At 39.0% G+C, this 15197-nt stretch overlaps 1 protein-coding gene across 2 annotated transcripts in view; it reads left to right on the top strand.

The window, feature by feature from the left end:
* The first annotated feature begins 1422 nt into the window (after positions 1-1422).
* The window catches only part of peak1 (pseudopodium-enriched atypical kinase 1), a 104041-nt gene continuing 90266 nt past the window's right edge, over positions 1423-15197 (top strand). For both annotated transcript variants that reach the window (XM_042495644.1, XM_042495643.1), the window contains exon 1: positions 1423-1528. The gene's annotated coding sequence lies outside the window, so the exon portion shown is untranslated. The remainder of the gene's footprint in view (positions 1529-15197) is intronic.

Raw genomic sequence — 15197 nt, 5'->3', positions numbered from 1 at the left:
AAAGGGGCTTTTTTCATTCTCTCTGTCTACATGCTTTCTCTTTACAAGCTGTCTTAGCAAGACACAAGTGCCAAACCTCAATACAGGATTTTACTAAAATATGATTAAGACACTATATGTTCCAAATGAATTAAGCCAGTTAGATTTTTATGAAGCATACACATTGACAGAATGAATGTGTACTCCCAAACATGGCCATGTGCCCAACACTCGCACCTGCATGAGTTCACACAAACATGCTGTTCGCCTCCCCCTCGTCCTCTGCCCACTGGCAACCAATATTAGTGTTGGATAAGACATTAAAGCTCGAGTCATGTTTAGCAAGTGGACCCTCTTAAAACAAAAAATAAAAAGGCTTTTGGTGTAAACAGACTCCCCACCTCTAAACCCTTGGCTCTAATAGTTTAGAACCACTAGCAATGTCCTCTACACTAACAATTCCTTATATAGCTCGGTTTCTTGCCTGAGCAGACTACAGCATAAAGAGGGCGAAACCAGAATGCCATGCCTGCAGGGATGAATTTAGGGCAGGGGAGTGGTTCATGTCTAATTTCTGTTGACTCATGGCTTTTAATGAGAATCGGGACATGGCGTGACAGTGGTGTGGAGAGTGAGTTTGTAATGGTTCAGTTGGCATTATTAATGCACAGTGCCTTTTGGCTGGGCGATGTGAATGTTTATGAAGATTATCCCACATCAAATATGAGATGTGTTTTCAGGTTCATTCAGCTTGGTGCCTTGTAGAGAGGCACTGCCAACAAAAATATCCAGTTTGAATTCTATGTAGTACTTATTCCTGTTGAGTAGAGATAGATCTCTCATTATTTCCTCACTTTTTGCCCTGGTCATCATTTGATTATGTGCTGATGTTGTCAGGCTAGCCTTGTGTCATATTGAGTTGTACCTGCTTAATCAACCTCAGCATGAAGCAAACAGGTGCCAAAAGGCCACAAAGCTGTACAGGTTAGGTTTCTTTTTAATTAAGATGATTGAGTAGCTCATTGTCCAGGGGCCCTATAACTACATCTTACTATGGTTAACCCTGTCATATCTTCCCTCAGTCCCCTTTTGTTGTGGAAGCAATCACCGGGCATGAAATCTGTCAATCTTGTGCCAGTTATCGTACAAAGATCACAACTGTGTCTGCTGCTCATTTGTCTGCAGTCTCAGTTTTATGCACAATGTGGACTGTTTAAATACTTAAACAGACTTGTTCCTGAACGTTTAGTACATATGTGAATTGTAAATTATGCTCTTCTCTTGATTTAAATATGAAAAAAGTTAGCATCCGTTTGCCATTTCTACACTCATTATTTTTAATTAGCCCGTATCTGTGACTTCTCAGGAGTAGATCTCAACAGGACCACTTGATGGTGACATTAAGCTGACATCTGCCCTCTCACCTCCCTTGTCTGCAGGAAAATTGGCTTGCAGCCTGAAGATGCCCTGTGGCTTTGTCTGAATCAGCGACTTTGGTGCTTTCAGACCTTAAATACTCAAAACAGCAGGGAGCTGCAAAGCCTGGCAGGTAAGCACAGTCAAAATTTTTGTTCTCTGTTATTACCTGCAGAAGGGCTGCAAAAGTGATCATATTGAAATTGCTGCTTTAATTCATATCATTTTGCAGTCTTTTTGTACATGATGGTAGTTCTGTCAGTTTGGGATTTTAAGGGAGATCTGTTGCATTAAACTAAGGACTTCTAATTTTGCTTTACACCATTTTATGTGCTATAGGAGTTTACCCTTTCTTCTTTTTTAAAAGCCAAGGCTGGGTTGGAAATGCTTGCTCTTGTGGGCCTGTAAAGGATCTTGAGACAAGAGTGATATTGGGTTGTACAAATAAACTGCAGCACAACTTCACAACCCTGTGAAACATCACCTCAACAGAGTGAAACTAGACTACAAAAAAATCAACCTGGCTCTTCACAGACTTGCTGGTTTTGAGCAGTTATTCATTCTAATAGCTTTGACTTTACATAATATTTGAAGAAGACTTAGTCTGTTATACACACGGTTAGTCATCCTTGCACAGGGAGACTGGATGGCTGTAATGTGTGTTTTAGTTTCTGCCCTTGCTGCCTGGGCTGATGTTTGTTAGGTCTTTGCCTTTGTGACTGCTCCTCTATAAATCTTGCTTTATGTATCCAGTATTCTCACGCTTTGGCACAGAAGAACAGCCACAAAGCAGTCAAATTTGTCAAACTGTTCACTAACCCTGTCCTGTGAACTATGCTCTTCAGAGGCAGATGTGTGTCTGTCTTCAACTCTGTTTAGGTCTATCCAGAGCGTATTTGTATTCAAGTAAACCCCCCTGATCTAAGCTCACACTAAGAAGCCTAACAAGCATTGTGTTGTTAAAGATCATGATCAAGGAGAAGGAGAGGAAGGAGAGGTCAAAAACATGTCTAGGCATGTTTTTCTCCACATATTCTCAGTGCTACAATGATACAACATGTAATTTTGGGTGTAATACTGCATGTTGAAAGCATGTTATGTTGTATTTTTAGTTATATTTAGCTGACTATGTTAGAGGTCAATTCAAGCCAAGTTTAAATGATTTAGTTGATACGGAAGGATTCTTGTTAGTATACGCTCATCTTTCTCTTGCTGGGAGATGATTTCATCCCTTCTGACTGCATGACCAAGGTATTTCAAAATTGTAGCTTCATGTCACCTACAAAAGCTCAGGAGCTATTTCTGGCCATGTTTTGTTTTTTGTTCTGTTTTGGTAGTTATTACCAGCTCTACTTTGATGACTGAGACTGCTATGTTGTCTGATGTGTTGTCTCAGTAAGTCCCTCTGCATTTAATGCCAACACAGTTGTCACTGTTGTTCTATTTCACATTGACAATACATATTTTCCATTCTTTTTTTCCCCTCCTCCCCCCTGACACATTTGATTTGTTTTGTCTGTTGGTGTGTCTTGCAAACATACCGTGCTCATGTTGCTACAAGAAGACAGTTTCAGTGGTAGATTTCGGTTGGAGTTTTTTTCAGTCTGTTTGGTACAGAGGATGTTGAGCATGTAAATGCTTTTGATAGAATATTGTCTGGATTGAATGGTTTATGAAAGAATTACTTTCATTTAGGGCAGCACAATATATCCTTTTTAAATCATCATTGCAGTGTCAACTTGTGTGATAAACACAGAATGACAGACTGCGCTTTTGCACTTATATAAAATAAAAAAATATATATAAAAAATATATAAAATTACATTCCTTCTGTTGGCGCTTTGTATGCTTTTTGTTTTGTGCCATGCTGTTAACACTCGGGGCCAGGCATTTTCTGATTGGTCAGAACTTGTAAGTATGCAAGTGAAGTTTATTAAGCCCTTTGTACACTACTTGTTCAAGGCGGGAATATCATGCCACTATTCTGGCTTGCTGTTCTTTATAAAAGGTACAATTGTGGACTTGGGGTACAGAGTTGTCTCACCTTTAAGCCTGCAGTGGAGGTTGTAACAACAGCACAGAATAAAGTTTTTGTAAAAAGGACAGCCAGCAGGATGGGACCACAGGCAGGACCGGTGTGACATTTTGACGATTTGTTATGCGTGGATGATATAAAAAGCAGCTACGAGCAGTTAGCACCTAACTCAAAGAAATACAGTGGCCAAAAAACATCCACAAACAGGGAGACAGGGAGTTTGTAGAGTCCCTATATATCGTGCAATCTCTGTGTTGAAGACTAGTGCTGCTGTACTACTTTGGACTGTTGGGGGTTCAGCGCAATTAGTGCAGCCGAAAGTGCAAATGCCAGAGAGGAACTGGTGCCCAAAAAATAGTTTGTCAGCCATCTGGCAATATTTTGGATACAGGAGCAATGACCTGACACAAGCACAGGTTCTGTGAAAGTTTGAGTCATAAGTGAATACACTTCAATATATAGTTTGTTTTTGTTTGCTTTCATGATATTCAGCAGTGTTATGGCATATTTTCTTCAGATAGTGTAGACCTGCTTTCAGCGATTATCAGAAGGTTTAAAAGTGCTGAACTTGTTAGCAGTAGAGAGTTAGCTTTTTGTATCATGATTCAGTTTTAATGTGATGTGCGTTCACAATTTTTTAAAAACAAAATAATAAACAGCTATAGTAATCCATTCAAAATGCAAAAGTTTAGGGTATGGGGGGGTTACTTTGATCTGTGATTTAAGTATTGTGGCACTGTCATGTACACTGTAAGGTCTCTCATGACTCTCAGGCCTAATTATTGCCACAGCAAAATCCCACATTTGTGTTTAGATGAACTTTGAAATGGCTTGAGCATAATTGGACTTGCCAGCTCTGTGGCTGAGTCCAGGCCAGGCACCACACATAGCTCTGTGTTCACAGGCTCCCACCAATAGACCCCTGCGCCATCCAGTCTCACAGAGGGTCAGTGGGATCTTTAGGGGGAGATGATTTGAGGGGGTTGTTTCTGACATAATTATATCCAAATGCTGATTCACTGATAGTGAGGGTCATTAACTTGAATGTGCTCAAGAGGCTGCAAGAATGCAGCATCCACATCTCTTCTTGATTTCCTCAGGGGAGCTTAATTAGTGAGTGGGGATGTTGGTGTCTGGGGTAATAATTATCCAAGAAAATATGATAGCAGCAGTTGTAAAGTCAGAGCTGTTTTTCTGTTGTTGAGGCCAATGAATGTGCTGTAGTGCAACAATATTTATTTATACTCTTTCGTGGAGATTGCGCAGGAAGTAAGAATCCCTGTACAAAGAATTAATTGAAAGGAAGTCTCTGCCTGCTTCCGGTCATTGCTGTCAGTGCTTGGAAAGTACCTCAAGATCTTCAACTCCTACACAATTTTTCGCAAGACTGCATGTCTTTTCTGGGGGGGGGGGGGGGCTAAAATACCATCCAACAGATTTTCATTCCATCCTGCTGCTACGCTCTACTCTTAACTTCGTCTCTAAAAGGTTTCTTTGTAAGAACAAATGCAATGAAGAAACAGAAGCTAAACACACGACAAATGAATGCACAAGTCAAGGCCCATCAACTCCCCTCATTTTGAGCTAATCCCTTGATTAGCATTGTCAGAACAAATGCAGTGCAAACACTTTGTTGTAACCTCAGCCCTTTTTGTGAACAATTTTCCCAATTTAGTGAGTATTTAAACACGTGTTTTTGAACAGATGAAGTAACAGTACAAGAGAAGCAAATTATGTCAAAATACTTGTCTAATAGAGCTGTCATCCTTTTTCACAGCACATTTCATTGAAAGATATTTTGTTTCCCCAGGCAGGTGTCTTCCTCGCCATTGTAGCTGTAGCATAGTTGGTCATATTGAACAAGAATAGGAATTTGCAGAGCTGCTGTAGGTTAGGTGAATTCCCACTGGGGTTGTTAGAGCTGTCAGAGTATGTGAAAGATAATCAGCATCTAACATAGTTATTCAGGATATCAAGGACTATTGCTTAAGTTTTTCCCTTTGAAAATGTAGATGTTGGACTTGGTCAAGTTGTAGAGCAACACTAACATATTTAAAGACCCTGGAAAATCAAAATTCATTATGAAAATGATAAATTTACTGTTTATTTAAAGTTGAGAATGCTGAAATATCATCGAGGGAAATGGAAACACAGGTCAATTAAAATACAGTTCTTTAAATGGCCTCCAGATGCTGGCCCCAAACAATGTCAACCATCATATTTCCACAACAAGCTGAAGAAGTAATTTCATTTTCTTTTTATGCATGTTTTGTCCTTTGTCCCACAAGACTTGTTTTATTAAACGCATATTAAGACATTTCTACGCAGACCTTGTCCTGCAAAGAGGACGGCAAATGGTGAATAGTCAAAGTACCGAAAGTCTTTAAACTTCCACTTCAGTAACGTATTTATGTGTGACAACACACGCTAATTTCATTGAAACATACACCTGTGAGAAAGTTATTGTATTTCTTGGTAAAATGCTGCTCACACTGTCATAAATATCAGAGGTATTAGAAATCACATACAATAAACTAGCAAGATATAAAGGTTTCTCAGCCTTGGGATTGGCAGCATAATGTTGGGGTACTGAACATGAAAATGGTGTAGCAAAGATGATGAACTGAAGTAGATTATAAATTAAGTTTCAGCTCTTATAACATCTTAATTAGCAATTTCTGCCCCAGTACATCTACATACACGTCCAATATACTTTTTCACTGAAGACACTGAAGGCAAAAATATATGTGAATGTGCAATATCTTTCTTTTTTGTATTTGAAAAGAGGAGGAAAATAAAGTTACTTCCTGCTTTTAGTTTGAAAGTCACCTTACTGCTTAGGATTGCACTGTAAAATTCTTAATCGCTTTTGTTTTGTTTGATGAATATCTTATCTGTATCTGCTGTAGAATATTGGCCTTGGCTTCAAATAAAAAGGGAAGAAATAAATGAGGTCACCCATAGTTTTACCAGACTTTTTTTATGTCTTGTTTAGATGCCTGTGGCTTTGCTACATTGGCCAAGTGTAGCGTTAAAGTCCCTGTGGAGTTTCTGAGCACTCAAAAGGTCTGTGTGTATTGACTGGCAGTATATATGTATAGATCCATCAAGATTACACACTGTTGACTCATGGAAGCTCTTTAAGTTACTCTGCTTATTGATTGCTGCATTTCCCCGCTGTGATTGTCCTTGATAAATGGATTAGGATGTGCCCTGTGCTTTTTGCCTCTAGAGTTACCACTTCAGCAATGCTCACTAAAAAGTGCCCTTGCTATCTTTCTCCAACAGTAAACAATGTAGAGCTTTCCCATTAGGACCTCATTGATAAGGTTTAAATCAATTATGCCATAGAAAGTATCCAACTTGCAGGAAATGTAGTGTGAAAGTGGAAAAAGATAGACCTTGGATAATAGTTTGTCCTTAAAGCCCATAATGTCAGTAGAGCCAAGGTCAGTGGAGATCAATAAATGAGTGGGTGTCTGGAACATGTATTCCCATCACACTCCTGCTTTGCCTCTCTCTCTCAATCCCTGACTCTCCCTCAAGGCCCCGCTAAGTGAACTGTGGAAACCAGCAGCTGTTGGAGTTCCCATCAGAGCACCTCAGAGAGCGAAAGTGAATTTTACCAAGGGAGTCACAGAAGTCTGAAACATCAATATCAAATGGTCTGTGGGTCAACTCTTTGTTCCGTTCTTTAACCTCCTTAGTCAGGGGAAACCTCATTATTAAAATAGATGAATATACGTTTGTTGAAGTTACCACATCTTATTGCAAGCGCTGATACCAAGACTTGATACCTTTGAAGGTATTGACCAAAATCACCCGCAATCAAGTAGTATCTAAACCTCAGTCAAACGATACATACTTTCAATCATTTTTGTACCCAGACATAGAAAATAACACTTTTTGTTAATTTTTTTGCTTATAGCTCATCACTGCAACTGTTCCTCCACTTCATGCTATATTTGACTGGCACACTAGTGCGACAGCTACAACCCATACAGCCTGTGGTGTGATAGAAGTCGAGTGTGATGTATTTGACAGAGCATTTAAAAGTATGACTATGCTACATGCCTGTGGTGTCTGGTAGCATTTTATGCAACTCAGTGCTTCCATTTCATTCACATTATGGGTATCTAATGAAGGGGGAAAAAAGGTATCAAGTACTGTATTGGTATTTACTTCACTTTAAGGGTGCTGGTTTTGTGATTTCATGAAAATGATACCCAGCCTAAATGACTGTTCAGTTTATAGATTTAATGATCAGGAGAATGAGCAGACACAGTACTCTTTAAAATATGAGTAAACAGGGTGTCTGCAGTCATGAAAAACCTGGAAATTCAGAATCACATTTTCCAGGCCTGGAAAAGTCATGGAATTGAGTTGTATGTACTTGCATTTTTATAATAATCCTCATTAATAATCTTACATGTAATGTAATATTGTGGAAAATTTATTCAATGAAGGTGTCAGTGAAACGTAGCTCTAATATGCGTTGGCGTGTGACGTTTTGTTTCCCACAACGTATATTCTTTTTCTCCCCAGGTTGTGTCTCTCCCTCCATGTATGTCTGCAAGCTGAAATTAGGTTTGAACAGAGTTTGAATGTGATATATTTGAAGGATGTATGGCAAGACGTGTTTGCGTGGGTCCTTAAAAGTTTTGGGATTTTGTCCATGAAAATGTGTGGGAATCATGAGGAATGTCCTGATTATTCATTATCACATGATACATTCCTAACATTCCTTCACTTTAGTGGTTCCCAAACTAGTTCTGACATTTCCCCTTTCACAAGCTGAAAAAAGTTAATTTCCCCCCACTCCACATTTTTTTAAATCAAACTTAACAATAATTGTGGGGGAAACTGTTGATTTTAGTGAAATAAAGGTCAGCATGATAGCATCAGCAAACTCGTGTTTGTTTGTTTTCCCTTACCTAAATCCTATTCATTCAGCTTTTTATTAATCTCCATACTTTTCCCCTGGTAATCTATGCCCCTCCCACAGTGGCTCTATGCCAGCCTGACCCACAGTTTGAGAACCACTGCGTTTATCGATGAAGACTACATTTTCTAAGAAAATACGTTTTCTGCCTACATCTCAAGGACACTGACCACATTTTTAAATTAATTTCCTGCGTTCTCTTGCCATCACCTGCTGATGGAACAAAGGTCAAGTCGTACAATGACGTCAGTTTGACATCCTTAACCTTCTCCCCCATGGGAAGTCTTGCTGGGTTTCGGTGGCCTATACAAAATGGTTTTAGAGGTCTGGGTGACAGTTTCCCCTAAATTCCACCAAGCTGTGACCCCTGTCCCCTCCATGCTGCCTGCTATAGTTATTCCAGGCCTGTTTCAACTTAGTTATGGCAGGAATGTGCCATTGCATGAGAAGAGGTCATCCCTCCTTATGGCCTGCCGTGGCTCTTCCCCAGTCCTTAGTCAAGGCTGCCAAGATAGGGACATGCTTTCCCACGCATGCAACCACCCTCCCATTAATCAATGAGGAATGTTGTTATTTATTATTGCAGGGAGCTTTACTCTTCCTTATCCAGACTGTTAAGAGGAACTATTTAGTAAAGATAGTAGTATCTTTTCTTTGACACGCAACTGAATCTGCTATCTAAATAAACCGATGTTCCCATTTCTGGTTCTCATAAACTAATAACTCCTTTCACTTTAAAACATTTTTACTTCTAGCATTTTTACCAATGCTAGAAGTCTGGCTCTAGGGACGGCAATGTCGTTTGGTTGGTCCACCACTTTGGTTCAGACTGGAATATCTTGGCATCTATGAAATGGATTGCCATCAAATTGTGTACAGGCATTTCATGTTTGGTAATTCTCACTTATCCTGTTACATATCTCAACTTATATTGAATGGAATAATATTCTGAGTTTTCCTCTAGCTAAAGCACCAAGATCTGGTCAAAACTTAGCATGTTAGCATGTTGATGTGAGCATTTAATTTCAGGATAGCCTCTCATGGTCACTGTCGAGGCTGTAGATTCTTGATCTTGTTTTATTTTCTGATCTGTGGCTCACAAAGAGCCCTACACTCACTCTTACCCTAAAAATGCCACCAAATCATCTCTAGTGTATTGCAATGCAACCGTAACAACGTCATTTAAGCTGCCTTCCCACACACATCTTAACCCATAAATGCAGTGGCAATTTTCTGTGTCTCCCATCGTGTGGGATTAGTGGCTGGAGTTGATTTTCTGTGCAAGATGCTCTGAGTAATTAGACCAGTTTAGGACATTTACTGTAAATATTTCACCATTGGCCCTGGTGGGAACAACATTATCAACACTCATTTGTAACGCTTGTTATGATCAATTACTTTTGTGCATGTGTGTGACAGTTTACACTGGTGTTACCCTGAAGACTGGGATATTACTTGTAGTTCTATACCCCATAATTGCCTTGAAATATAATGGAATGCGTTAGTCATTTTTCCATGTGCGTAAGAAAGCAATTTGGTATTCTCTCAAAAAATCATGTTACCTTGGTTTCTTTTTGTTTCTTTTTCCAGTGCTGACTGGTGTTAATCATCTGAAAGCAAACTGAAGCAAATGACTCAATCATTTTAATGTTAACAACCAGTAAAGGCCAACTGTTCAGCTAAAGACAGATGGAGCTGGTACACTGTCGGTTTTTGCTGAAGCACTCAAGTGGGTGAATTGTTGCTGTCAGTGGTTGGTTTAACATGGACTCTCTGGTGGAAGGCCAATTTTTCTAACCACAAAAAAAAGGGCTGTCAAATAAGATTTATAGATGATCTTACAGTTTCTGAAAAACTGCAGTCATAACGTATGATGCAGATAAGCTTGATTCAAATTTCCATCTTATCATGGGCATTGTTTAATTTATTTGAGTGGGAAGTCCCTGACTTTTGAAAACAGATCCAGTTACTTCACACGGTGTCATGTAATCTGTGCTTCAGATTTATCGGTCACTCGTCTTCCCAAAGACTTTCAACTTGATCTGCACCAAGCCCTGTAGTCTGACCACCTATTGTTTCACTGTTTAGTCAACCTTGTCTTGCCTGGATCTTCAAACAAGCTGAAGTTTCAGCTGTTCAGCCCCCCACCCCTCCCCATGTGGTTTGTGCTTTGAAGATGGAATGAGAAATTAGATTTCATGCTTTGGAGTTGATATTAAAGTTAAAATGGAAACTTTCTGATAGAAGTATCTCTGTTTTCCAATTGAGTAATGCCTCTGGCCTTCCTGTCAAATAGCACTGAGCTTTTGCTTTTTTTTTCAGCAGTGTTGTCGCAGCTCTGTGCAGTCACGTGACCTCTAAAACATAAACTTTTTTTATAGCTGTACAAGCAGACTGATTGTGTCTGATAGAGGAGCATTTGATAACAGTATAAGTGGCATATATCTTTTGTTGGGTTTAGAACTTATTTATAAAGGCTGTGCACAACTTTACTTGGATTTTTTGTAGAGATTTCAACAGCTTTTCTTATTGTATTGACAGTCTTGTAACACAATGACATTTTGACAAGTGTTTTTTTAAATAGCTTTAGTAATGGTAAACTAGTTAAGTTGCAAATGTTATATCTGCTTTACCTTGGTTGCAGCTGTTCAGAAATCACTTGATGTGCCTCCTGCAGAGTTTAATCTGTTGAATTCAAGCTTTTATCTCTGTCTCATACTCTTGTGGCCTTTGAGACTCATATTTTTGATCGCCTTTGGCAAAGTTTCAAAAGACTGCTAATAAAAGTGTAAAGACTTTGTGGAACTTTGAAGCATGATGGAAACCACTGTAAAAGTTTTGCCATCCCCGGTTTGCGTTATGCACTTCTCAAAGTATTTCTTCCAGTTATTCTTTAAAGTTGATGAACAGACAGATTGGCAGGATATTATTTTTTATAGCAGGACATTTGAGCACACACACACACACACACACACCAGCACACACAAACTAATACATGATTGATGTCACTCAGTATTGGTGGTGATGTGCAGGTCCAGATAAGGAAGTGATGGAATTACCTTTAAGGGATTTGTCATCCAGTAAATTTTGAAGGGATTTAGCTGCTATTAGGATCACTTTATATTGATAGTACCGAGACACATATTAAGTGCACCAGGAATATTGACAACCCAGGAGCTGTCCTATGAAATGCGACTGCTGAAAGTATATAATCTTGTTTTACCAGAAGAAGGTTTTGAGGGGCTAGAGGCACTGTAGAAATTAGTGTATGATATCATGTAAAATGCAGTGCCTCCCAGAAGAGAACTGGCATGGATTTTCAAGAGGGATGGGTGGCTTCAAGTAATGACCTAATGCCGTCACTGTGCAGAGATGTTGTATAATCCCTCTGTCACAATCTTATTAATCCTTTAGCATAACAAAACACTGGTTCAGACAAATGTAACTGCTGACCATTGTCATCTGGGTGGATGTAATGAGAGAGGAGACTTGAGATTCTCTGCTTCATATGTAATCTTGCCTTGTTGTGACTCCTGTACACCCGGCCAGACTCTGTTCATCCCACCCTCTATTGCATGTTTTTTCAGCTGTGTTTACATGCCAGCTCTCTGAAACTTGAGGGGTGGGGTGAATGCCTTCCTCTGTGCCAGACTTCTGACAACTGTCAGGACTTAACATCATTCATGTTTTTCTTTACCCATTACATGATGCAAATGCAAAGCTCATGTCCACATTAAAAAACGCTTCAGCTGAAGAAAAAGAAAAAAAAAACTTATTTCTGCTGTTTATTTGATTTATTTCAAACTCTTTTCTTGCTTTCACTGACGTAGTCACATCATATTTTCTGTGACTTGCAGTAGCTGCATACTAATGTTGGCTACTATGAACTTGAAAATGAAGAAGTATAATTCTTGAGGATAGATGATGCAAGCTATCCTGAAGGCAGTTTTTTTAGATTCTTAATTTTAAAAGGATAAATTTGGGGGGGGGTCGCATGCAGCTAAGGGCTGCTGCAAGTTGGAGTCAAACCTGCAATCGCTGCAGCAAGGACATTTGTCTTTTGCACATGGGGTGCCCGCTCTACCAGGTAAGTTACTGGGCATCCCAGGCTGTTTTAAAATATTGAAATTGAAATTAAATTCAACATTTCTTGTCATTATTTATAGTAGAGATTAAATAAAAAATGCCTTTTTTTTTACCCTTTTAGACTGCATCCCCAGACATGTTGTGCTCCCAAATAACATAAAGACATAAAGATTGGAGCTGTGCTCTCTTAATGCCAACCATCTCACACGAAAATGTTTCCTCCATGGCAAAGAATGCAAGCCGTTCATTCAGTTAACAGGGGAGAAAATCATCCATACTACATGCATTATTGATGAAGCTACTAAGTAATCTTTCATCTGTGGTATACAGCACATTTAGAACCCACAATATGAGAGTCCATTCCTTGGCACTCACCCTGCACTCCTACTTTGTTATTGATCATTTGCGCTCCAATTTGGCCCATTTCATTCAGAATAATGTGCACTATATATGGATGCAATGCAGTCAGTCAACCAAAGGCCTGGAAATGAGAGGTTTTGGTGGAGTTGGCAATATGTGGTGAGGATGAGTCAACCCCCAAGGTAATGTCATACGGTCACCTTCTCTCTGTCAATGTTGTTGAATCAGAATCAAATCATCACTGTTTTTTTTTGACTTTTTGGATACACAATTAAGCCTGACAAGAATATTTGCACCAGTTGTAATGTGAAAATAAATTATGCATCAGTACAATTCAATCACTGTTTAAGTTTTTTATTTTGTTCCTTTATATCCAGTTTGTTTGCATTTTACAGAGCAACAGTGTACAATCAGTAGTGTTTGATTTGATTTTAATTCTCAGTCTTGTATGGATTACCAGTACTGAAATCCCTGAAGAGTGATTTTGAATATTTAGTGCACTATATTATATATTTAAAGCATTTGCTAAGTTGGAGGTACAGTATAGACACAGCCAGTTGAACACAGTCCCTGATTAGCCCGGCTGAAAGAGCTGCCAAGAGAACATCACATCAGGTAACTTCTATTCATCAATCATATTTTCACATTGCCATTTAGTTCAAGAAATCATGACATGAATGGATATTTTTATAATAAAGATGGACAGCGCTGAAAAATGAGTGCGTCTCCAACAAAGGCAGAAACCAGATGGGGACCTGAGCTGGTAATGTCATCAAGATGTTAACACTGAAGCTATGTCACTGAGAAAGAATGAGAGATGATTAAGACATAATGATTACAGAGGAAAATTTCGGGAGAAGTGAACCTTCTTTGTGTCCCTTCTTATACCATGGGGAATAACCATAGACAATCAGGCTCATTATGGTTTAAAGCTTTGGGCATAAGATATTCTGACCTCAGTTGTCAGTCACTGTAACTAGAGATTATTTTGGTTCAAATGCAAGTAAAGTAAATTCAAATTCAGCAACATTAACCTGAAAATAGAGCCCTGTTATTTTAAGTCCAGTAATTGCAGAAGTCTGTGATCTTGACATGTTTAAGCAAATAGCTTGAGGAAGACTACAGTGTTTAAATGAATATGAAATGCATTTCTAACTACAGTGAAAGAGGCTGCTGCACATAATAATCGCATATCTCTGTGTAACCTTGAGAGAAAATTGAATCTGAAGAAATGCTTTTGTTTTTAGAGGAATGGGGACTGATCTGTGAAAGTATTATGCAAACCACTATGTTGCATCTTTTAATAGCTAAGATTATGATTGTTTCCTTCTAGCGTCTGAAGCTAATAACTTTCGGTCCATGGATTGATAGTCTGTCCCTTTTCTTTGGAAACACTGTATGTTACCTCTTGCCAGAAGTCCACCAGAGCCAAATCTGTCTTCAGATGCCAAATGGCCAAAATGAAATTAGATTTTAGGGAGCTTGGCAGGGGACGGTGAAAAGTGGAAACTATTTTAGGAGAGAAAAGTGGGACAGGGTTAAAAATTGACCAGAAATATGATATCTCTTTCAATATTCCATCAAGGTGAAAAAGGAAACTTGATGCAAAGTTATGAGCATCGATAAAGTTTTATATCCACTGCAGATTTTTCTTTGTGCAAAAGCATTGCAGATGAGTGTGCACATACTTCTCAGGACTAGGAGAGTTTGTCTGAATATAATAAGTAGATATAAACTTATTTGAACAGGAAAAGTCAGTACAGTGGTAAGCAATGATGAAAGTAGAGCTGTTTTACGTGATCATTTTGTCAAATAAGAACTGTCATTGCGATATTAAGCTTGTATATGATCTACATTACAGTCTCCTTCATCAGGCATTATAAAGCTGATGAAAACCAAAGTCCAGCATAGGTCCATTGTATATTTTAGGGGGATATATATATTTACAGTGGAATATATCAGCAGAAATTGTATATAATAACTGTTTTCTCTTGTGTGTAATCACCCGAAATGAAGAATTATTGTTGTTCCATTACGTTAGAATTAATCATTTATACACATGAATGAGCCTTCTTCCATGGAGTCTGCCATGGTTTTTCTACAGCAGCCAAGAACAAACAAAGTATCTGCGTGGGAGTAGCTGACATGAAAACAGGTGGGGTGTAGGGGTGAGTTTAAGTCTTGGATAATTGATCTGTCGTTCCGGTCGCAGCTGATCAGTTCTATGTATGAGAAGAGCAGCTGCTGTAAAAAGCAAACTTTTAAGCCCAGTGCAATTAACAGTGAAGTTTCACTTTTCCTGCGCCTGGCATTCTGCTGCTCCATCTGTGCCCAGAGTACACTCTGTGCTCCAAGTGTGGTGCCATCAATACTGAATGG

Source organism: Plectropomus leopardus, chromosome 11 (assembly GCF_008729295.1).
Source record: "Plectropomus leopardus isolate mb chromosome 11, YSFRI_Pleo_2.0, whole genome shotgun sequence".
NCBI lineage: Eukaryota > Metazoa > Chordata > Actinopteri > Perciformes > Serranidae > Plectropomus > Plectropomus leopardus.
The sequence above is the reverse complement of the archived record's forward strand: the minus strand, read 5'-3'. Positions and strand labels throughout refer to the sequence as shown.